General features: G+C 36.2%; 1 long non-coding RNA gene across 5 annotated transcripts; it reads right to left on the bottom strand.

The window, feature by feature from the left end:
- Window positions 1–2,283: 2,283 nt before the first annotated feature.
- On the bottom strand, window positions 2,284–8,133 carry LOC112163757. 5 transcript variants are annotated; one of them, XR_005799207.1, is made up of 6 exons: window positions 7,875–8,133; window positions 4,293–7,552; window positions 4,049–4,126; window positions 3,031–3,270; window positions 2,733–2,806; window positions 2,284–2,558 (listed from the first exon to the last, which is right to left on the bottom strand). It is a non-coding gene; the product is annotated as an uncharacterized LOC112163757 (long non-coding RNA). The 5 variants fall into 5 exon arrangements; XR_005799206.1 differs by having other exon boundaries at window positions 4,049–4,572; window positions 5,708–7,552; XR_005799209.1 differs by having other exon boundaries at window positions 5,708–7,552.
- Between the last annotated feature and the right edge of the window lie 1,831 nt (window positions 8,134–9,964).

The following is a 9,964-nucleotide window of genomic DNA, read 5'->3' as shown; positions in this document are numbered from 1 at the left end:
CTTTGAATCCCTAGCCATCAATTCCTCCCAATCAACCTTAACCCAAAAACCCAGAAAATCATACCATTGCCGGAATCTCTTCTTCCGAAACTCATGCTTTTCTAGCTCCCACACCACGCACATCTTGCCAAGTCTTTACTAGAGTTGCACACTAATTCACTGCCGTGAACTCGGAGAATAGCTGCCGAGAGTAACACAACAGCAAGCTTCCTAGGATTTTCTGGTCCTTCGAAGTTTACTGGGCCTAGTCTTTGCTAACTCAGATAAAGGGGACAAGATTTTGGGCTCGGCTATGGTAATTTCACTGCCGTACAACCCTGATCAAAAGCGCCTCTACACATATAAGGAAAACAAGAATTGAAATTTGTGCTAGAAATGAACTACTATTGTAATGAGCATATGTAGAAATATATACTCAAGTCAGTAATCAAAATATAAAGTAAGGAAGAAATTAAGGACGTAATTGATTATGATAATTAAAGTCCAAATGAATTGATTTTTTAGCTTAATATTTCAAATTCAAATGGATGATAAGATTAAGCAAGATACTTAATTTAACTCTCCATAATCAGAAGGGCATATTAGGTATATCAAAGAATGAGAAAAACTATTAATTATAGAAATCTACTCTATATGGAAAGTTTGCTTATGTAGAATGGGTGTAAATTGAAAGAAAAATATCTATGGGTTTTTCTCAATAGAAGTTTATATTTTTGGGTTTATATCTAATTTTCTCAAATTCCATTCCCACCATTTGCCATTACTGGCACTGATATTGGTGAGGCCAATCTCATGAATAATTGCTGGGTAGAGAGAACTTTTACCCACCATTATATGCAGGTGGGGGTTAATTACACACCAATATATGCAATGCAATGATAATATTATCCATCAAATCTCAAACAAATCACACACCATTGCAGGGTCAGTGGGTCATAATTACACACCATTTACAAGCTCACGAAGAAACGGTGGTTACAATTGATACCAAACATTGTACTATTGCTAACAAAAGATATGGGAAAAAGCAAAGTAGTTATTGACTACAAAATCCTCTAACATTCAAAATTAGACACCATTAGAGTATTGGTGTTCTATGCCACAATGGAAACTGGAGCAAAGACCACTGACTGGGCTTGGGTGGCTGCATAGTGCCTAAAGCTCATATTGGTTGCTGCTGTAGGCAATAGGCACCCATAATAGATGGTGTCCCATAGCCAAAATTCTAGTAGTGTTAGTGTTTTTTGTCAACCAAATCTTAATTGGAATTAAACAAATTGGCAACTGAATTAGTCTTATATTCATGTGGTCATTTTTATATGTTCTTGTGTTGTTTGCTTGAGTTTAATTACATTTGATTTCTGTAGTGTTTTATATGGTCCCTTCACTTTGCTCATTATAGATGTGGATACCAATTTAGACTTGGAATAGCTGACGGGTGATAGCCATGTTTCCTGTAATGATCTCTTGATAAATACAGATGAATGGTGATTCTGGTGTGCTTTGCTTTAATTATCCTTTCCCCCTCAAGCAACTCATCATATCGATAGTTACTAGAGTTTGTTGCGGTAGTGTCAAGTGTCAACTTCTCTTGCTTCTTTAGAAATTCAAATTCAATTGTATTTAGAAATCATGAGTTAAATCTCCTAACTCTGATTCTGATAAATTTCATTATCACGTGAAAGAACCTAGACCAACAGAAAAGGGGAAGAAAAAAGGGAAACAGAAGGACAGAAAGTTTCATCAAGCAAGCAACGTTACTTTTTTTTTCTTTTTCCTTTTTTTTCCTTTTTTTTTTTTTTTTAACTTTCTTTTTGAGGATTCCTTCAATTTTGATCCATAATGACCCATGACTCGGTGCTCAACTCTCATTGGAGTGTTCGAGATCGTACGGCTGAATTGATCAACGTAGTAATGCTCAGCAGAAATCGAGTCATTAGTTATGCCATCGCTGCTGTGTTCCATACTCAACTTGACAAAACCTCCTAGGACCGTTGAGCCCAAAAAAAAACAGTAACAAAAATTACAAGCATCATGTGAAAATTCTAAAATAACAGTAGCCATAATAATCTAATAACGATATAAACAATGCTTTCATAACTTTACCGACTAGTAAGCATCCAAAAGGCAGAGAGTTTTTCATCATTCCCTAATCTTCTCACCCAATTCATCAAGTTTCCTGGCTATAACAAAATTACGGCAGATTTCTAGAGCTGCCATAGTCCTACACTCCTACTTTTCAGGAATGCAAGTGTTTGGAGCAAAATATACAATATATATTCCAGGGTACTTGCAAGAGGGCATATGAAATCAAGTTATTAGAGGCGGGTGGAATTTCGAGTGGATCTTCTCAGATTACGATCAGGTAAGGAAGCCTGAGAGGAACTAGATTCAATTATATATCCATCACCAATTCGGCTTGTTCTCAGCTTCTTTCTCTTGGATTCCACAGGTGGTTGGCTCTGAGTGGCGCAATTTGGCTCATCATCTTCTACTGCTTCTGCTTTTGGTCCTGTATATTGCCATTGAGTACCACAACTTGGACAAACTCTTTCACCCTGAAATTCATCAAGCAGATTGATTAAGCACTACAGCTCTTTTGTTCTTTACTACCAAATATGTAAATCAATAGGGGAGTCAATAAGCTAATCAATATCAGTGCAGAGTTTGGCAATGTAAAGATCTATTCAAATGTGGATTGCAAAAACTACTGCCCTATCAATATAATATACCTTTTTCTTAGCACACAGTTTTCCAAGGCAGTACTGATGAATTCGAAACATACAACCCTCTTTCTGGCATAACACTGCGTGTCAGACGTAATACACCACCAAATTGTCATACACAACAACATCAGCGAGTTGTACTAGTAATAATTATCCTAGAATTAAAATGATTAAGAAGGAAGAAATATAATGACAATGCTGTAACTTGAATTATTTGATAATGCTAAACAAGCAATCCAATTTTCGAGCAGTCAAAAATCACAAACTATGAATCGAACAATTGTGAGACAAAGGAAGAGACAACCTTCACTCCAGCTTCGTTACACACTTCGCATGAAGGAACATCATTATTGCGGAACCAAATTAGCAGATCAAGGAAAGATCTGACACCAAGTCCAACATGATCCTCAGCAGTGAAGGAAAGCCATTTATCCCGTACAAATTCGTCAAGAGTTTTTTCCTTCTGGGACATTGAAAAGTTCTTCAATGCAGTAGGGATAGGAACTGGACCTCCATGTGATTGTGATGATGTACCAATGCAAACCTGAAGAAAGACCACCAGAGTTATCAAGCATGCATGTACAAGATTAGTAACCTTCGCCTATTAAATCGTGCATCCCTTTGATTTTATTCAGATTTCTTCGTCTCAAATTCAGGTTTATTTTTGGCCCTTCTTTAGTTCTGCAGCCTCACTAATCTTAGAGATAGTGGCACATCACATTATTCTTAGTTTGGATAAACAAGACCTTTTTACATTATATTTGGGTTACAAGTCTACTAGTCCTCAATCAAAGAAACAGTTGTTGGGTTGTGTGCTGCCTTTTGGTCTCATAGGTTATACACATGTCAGACACCATATTATATCTCATCACTCAGGTTAACTTGATCAGAGTAATTAGCTAAGGAGGCAAAATCAACCTTTTTTTTTTCCCTTTCGGAATGAGGGAGACCACATCTGACACCCTTACAAGTTCGCAGTTGAGCAGAAAGTGGATATTTACCTAGAGTTCTAGCTTTCAGTTTCTATCAAGAGCTTTTAATAAATATCTAAACCACCAATAATCCATTTTGAGAACTTCCTTATTGGATAAGTCCCTGCTCAACTAACTACGGTCATCTTAAATGTACTCCTATTTTGTGTTTGTAAAACTGGAAAACAGGCAGCCAAGTAAGCAAATAATTTCCTATCTATTTCATCCTCACTTTTTTGGAAAAAAAAAATACAAGACCTACTTTATCAATTTAAGCTTTTATACAAAGTTAATGCAATGCAAAGACAAAGCTTGCTGGAAAGTAGAGCTAGGGAGCAAAAATTTTCAAACCTGATTCTCTCATCGTAGATTAAGAGCATCACTGCTAGATATGGTTCCTTGAGCAGCTTCTTGCACTATAGCTTCTATCTGATAATATCAAAAGAATGGACCAGAAAATATAAATGAATTAAATAATATCAAAATAAAACACAACAGAAACATTAAGCCACATACAATTTTAAAAAATAAAACAAATAAAAAAATAAAAAGCTCATTAAGCGCTACACGTAAACTTGTAATGTTCTTTGCATACACATCTGTAGACGAGGAATCGAGGATTATGCTCCAGCGTGCACACAATGCACAATTGCATATGATAACACACCCCACACATACAAAGATAAAACTGAAGACACTATACTAAGATAACTTCGTGTTTGGAGGGAGTGATTATAGCAGAAGCGCCCAATTCCAACCAACAGCAAGTCTATGAGAGAAGTGCACAGACGTTATAATCACTGGTATCCTTTTTGTTTAACTTTAGGCTTCAAGGCTTCTTTGTAAAGCATGAGTTGGAGGAATAGGTATATATCCTGCTTCAGAAAAACAGGTGAAGAATCTTTATAAGTTCAACTAATTCACCATTTGTCCAAAGTATCATACACGACCTTTCGGAGGATAAAGATTTCTCTATAGGAGACACACAAACTGACAAATAAAGTGGATCGGCTTGGGAAAATACTTATAATCAAACAAACGAAATGGAAAGTATAAGAAAATTAAAAAGAACGAATCAAAGGGGAGTCTATAGGTAGGCATATTAAATGCATCAATGGACGACTCAATAATAACACAAACAAGCAGCAAGTGTATGGACACAAAAGAAAGTAGGACCCAAAAGAGCCTGAGTCTCACCAATATTGGGTCAGGTAAAGGAAATAAATCATAGAAGGGATCAAAGATAAGTTTAGCATAACAAAGTGGTCAACGACGCTCCTAAGATGATAATTGATAAGCCAAAAGAGCCTTTGTCCTAGCATCAGCTAATAGGAAACAAATTTTCATAGGAAATTCTAGTAGATTCATATGCTATTAATATCATGGTCAAACCTGAAACAGGTTATAAAACACAAGAGTAAGATTTCAGGACTAATTTCTGCACCCTCACATGCAACTTGCAGACTGAGATGAGTCAAATGCCAATAGAACCAAGTCACTAGAACTCAGGGGTCACATATCGATTTATGGACTAGCAGAATCAGATTTTATAAAAAAGACTAACATTTTGATAATTTTCCTCTCAGGTAACTCAGTAGTCTATACATCAATTTTCAATTATGAAATCCCAATCACTCTAATATTTCAAACAGTCCATAATTGTCCAAGTACTCATCAAATTAGTCCTGTGTCACACAGCATTAGCAAATATATTCAAATAATATATTACCAAATCCAGCTACTGATTCTCGTCATTGGACTTGTCCATTCAACTTATAGAGAGAGAAAGAGACTGGGGGACTACAAAATTTTAAATAGGTGCAATCTTGACAAAGCTAAATCTAAAAATCACCCAAAAATAGAAAATGTAAGGCAGAAGATAACAATACTTTTCCTATCTAACTTTTCATAACACATCACCTGAGGAAAAATGAACTAACATTAAGATTATAATTTCAGATTTTGGTCAACCTGCTGTAGAAAAGAGGTGACTTCAGACAAAACCAATACCTGAACCCAGGTTGGAGAAAGGAGCCACACCCCCTTCCTCAAACTCCATAAGAAAAGAATTGAGGTTGAAGTTTCAGCCAATACATGACCCTCCACCTCTAAGATTTCCAATAAATAATGCAACTGTTACCCTGCCTACTCCCCTTGGCTCTTGCTAGCTTGTCAAGCAACTATTCCCTCTGATCTATCACAATGCTGCACTAAGCCAGTAGTGGCAAACAAAAAGAGGCGTTTCAAAACCTCAAGGAGGACCATACTTCACATTTCCAATGGAGAAATCACATGTCAGCATTTTCCTCCTTGACTCTAAAACATGCACATGATCATCACCACTAGCACAGCATATATTCTCAACCCCTCCCCTTCACACACACTTTTTCCACTTTGACAATTCTCCAAACAAGTGCCATCAGTCCCAAAATATTAAACACCAAAAGTAGTTTACTCTCAATACACCAACACATTTAACTATTTCCTAAGCTCAATTTCTTGTAGTATCTATGGTAATAAAATACGGATCCGGCTCCTCTAAAGTGAGCAAATCATGAATTTCGTAAAGTTCATAAAATCTCCAACCTCAATGTAATCTAATGGCTAGAAAGATATCCACGTCACTTAGAATTCTTTTTTTGACTTTTTTTTTTAAGAAATTTTGTTTTTTACGTTAATCTTATTTAATTAATTTTTATTTTTTGGCCAATTCAATCTTCATCTTTTGCTCCCTGCGTTTCTGTATCTATGCATCAATGGATTTCTGAAAACAGAAAAACTAGGGAGATCCATGGTCATGGGTGGATAAAAACTAAATAACAATTGCAATTGTCTTCTCAAACCAGTATACTCCACACATTAAGACTCTTGCATGCAGCCAACAGATGACAGACAAAAATATAAATTAGGGATCGAATTTTTCCCCAAAACCAACAATTATACATGGCAATTAGAAACCCATCATCGATAAAAAAAAAAAGAAGGAGGGATGCAAAGCACAAATCGTAATGAGAGTGATAAGAAAGTAGGTTCAACATTCATTCACTCTCTTTTCTAGGGTTGGATCCAGTTCGTGAAAATAGGCCAAAATCAATGACTGCAGTTTATTTTCTAAAAGAAAAAACATAGAATTTTTACGTTAATGTGAAACATAATTTGTTTTGAAAAGAAAATGTGAAAAAAGAATTTGATATTAATGTTAACTGATGTAGATATCTTTCTAACCATTAGATTACATCGAGGTTGGAGATTTTATGAACTTTACGAAATTCATGATTTGCTCACTTTAGAGGAGCTGGATCCATAAAATACCATCCACCTACTCCAAGACTACTGCTATTCAAAGTGTTTCAAACTCTCTTGTCTCAACATCTTACCCGTTGATAACCATATTATGCTGCCAATATACAAGATCACCCATGCAATCTTATGCAACCCCATCAAATTAATCACAAGCACCCATTATAATGTTTAGTCATTTATTCTCACCGACTGGTTAACTAAATTGTTGAGTCATTCGTAAAAGTTAACCACTGACAAGGAACCCTAAGTTTTCTGAAACTCACACTCAGGCTATATCTGATACACTAAAAGATAATCTTAAAGAATCAAAGTCTTAGTGTAGGATAAGCAAGATAAACACAGGCAAATTTGATAAGTTTTCAAAACCTGTAAAAAGATTTCGGAGTTACAATAATAGCCTTATAGAAAGCAATCTGAGCAACCGAATAAGTCGTTCATCAGAGACATTATTGACAACTCCATAATAAACTTGACCTTCATATTGATTCCTGCATCCCCGCAACTCGAACTGAACCCTTGTTTATCCTCAGAAGATAATCATCCTTCGAACACCTGTTCCAGCATCAAATATCAATAAATTGCGGCCTCTAGTTTCAACTCAACAACGTAACTGCTATCAAGTGTGAAACCCACAACTTAACAAACTCAATGGCTCCAAAGAATCACATAAAAATGTTACCTTTCAAGCAAAGTTATCTAATTTCCTTTCAATTTTAAACATTTTGACACCTGAAGCTTACGTTTTGACGATTTCCATGCCCACAAACAGATTCAAAGGCATGGATCAGCTTATCCATACAGACATTGAGTAATTGAATTTTAATTTTCATATATATAAACAAAGGAAAACAGCAAAAATTTGAAGAACGGAGACCTGAGTTTTCTCCGGTGAGTTCCGAGAACGTGCGGTGGAACTGGTCGGGCCGCGAGAGAGCAGAGCTTGAGTCAGAGTAGGGTGGTGCTTCGCGTTCAGTTCCGTCATACTTTGAAACCCTAACGGAGAAGCAGGTGGAGAATCAAGGAAATAGGGGGTTTCTCGCAAATTAGGGTTTTGGGTGAGAAACCGATTCGATTTGAAGGCGGGAAATAAAGCTTTGGGTTATTCGGGAGGGCGGGATTTGAGGAAAATAAGAAATTACAGCTTTTTCCACAACGACTGTTGTCTTCGTTAGCTTTATTTATTTACTAGCCTCTTATCACATGCTCAGGCTTTGAAATTATAGATAATTTCATTACTTATACATGATCAGAAAATATGTATATTAATTGTTACCTTGTGCTAGAATATGTTAAGAGCTAAGACACAAGCACCCAAACAAATTGACAAGTAACCCTCATTGCAAACAAAATTAGCTCACTTATTCTAAACAGGAAAAATTTCAAAAACAGTATATAAAGTATCGGTCATTCTAACCTTTCGTGAATCAACTTTCGAAACTATCAAAATTGTACATGAACTTCAAATCTCGACCTAATTTTAGTGTATGCCGTTACATGTTTCATTAATTAATGTGTTTTTTGTCAAATTTTTTAGGGTAAATCTATCTTTTCAAGGATGATGAGAAGGCAAAAAAAAGAAGAAAAAAAATCAACTAACTTGAGCACCCATCTCTCTCTCTCTCCCTCATACTGACCGCAACCACTGCACCACTTCGGCCGGACTGCTACCATCAACTTTCTGCCAGCCACATCACGCCTCGAGGAGGCAGCAACCCTATAAATCGGATCCACACCCAGTCATCAAATAACTCATCATCAGTCATCTTCTTGTTCTCAAAATTTTGCATAAGCTGTTGAAGTTTCGACTCCTTGACAGTAGAGATACCTTCATGTGTTGTCACGCCTCTGATTTTTAACACAAATAAAAATCGATATATAATCTCATAATTATACATGCACGATCGTTCAGCCATCAATACAAAATACATGGAGATATCTTCCCTTTATAGCAAGTACATATTGATGCCCTGAACCCACAATTCTAAATATTGACCCGCTCCACAGAGTCACATATTACACAACTTACGAATTAAATTGTCATCACAAAATAAAACGTAAATGCTCTTCAGAGCTTACTACATAACGGAAGTCATAACAATGGCAAAACTAACAAAATCTGCTTCCTACCCGTTCTGCTGCCAACAAGCTACCTCAGCTCAGCCACGATTACCCTGACCTGCAGGATTAACCCCTACACCATTGAATAGTTGTCACATCCCAAATTTTTTTTTTTTTTTTTTTTTGAGATGCAACTCATACTCCAATCATGGAAATAAATTTCCAAAATCGAAATACGAATAATTGGAAAATAACGATACTAGACAAGTTTCCGAAATTGAAACACAACCTTTATTACAAGAGGGGTTTATACCAACAGTTACAACAAAAGGATAACTATATTTCAAGTTCTTGTCTAGGAACCCAAGCATGATTAGCAATAACACACATGTATATTACATTATTAAAAACACCCTTGTAGTAAAATAACTTCAAACTTATTTATTTGTCACCTGGAAAAATGATAAAAGGGGTGAGCATACATTGCCCAGTATGAGAAATAAACCTCTTTGAAAATCATAGTTAGAATAGTAATAATGAATGGATGCAACTACTATCTATTCCCGATAACCGACATTGCAAAATAAACCGAGCCTACATGTCTCATACCATGTATTTTACCACGAAAGGTGACTCAGAGTATTCAACAATATGAACTAACCCCCATCCAAAGTCAATCCCCCTAATCCTCTTTTGCTAGTCATCTTGTCCATTCCCCTTTCGCCAGTCCCGAATTACCCTTTCAATATCCTATACTAAGTGCACATTAACAAGTGGGCATACCTGGGATATGGTACCTGCTGAGGTTATAGACTCAACTACACAAAAGATAAACCAACATACTTATTCCAATAGCATATTCACATTATCATCACCACCCTTATACTTCATGTCTTATTGATGCAT

This window comes from Rosa chinensis, chromosome 5, assembly GCF_002994745.2.
Source record: "Rosa chinensis cultivar Old Blush chromosome 5, RchiOBHm-V2, whole genome shotgun sequence".
In the NCBI taxonomy this organism is placed as follows: Eukaryota; Viridiplantae; Streptophyta; class Magnoliopsida; order Rosales; family Rosaceae; genus Rosa; species Rosa chinensis.
The sequence above is the reverse complement of the archived record's forward strand: the minus strand, read 5'-3'. Positions and strand labels throughout refer to the sequence as shown.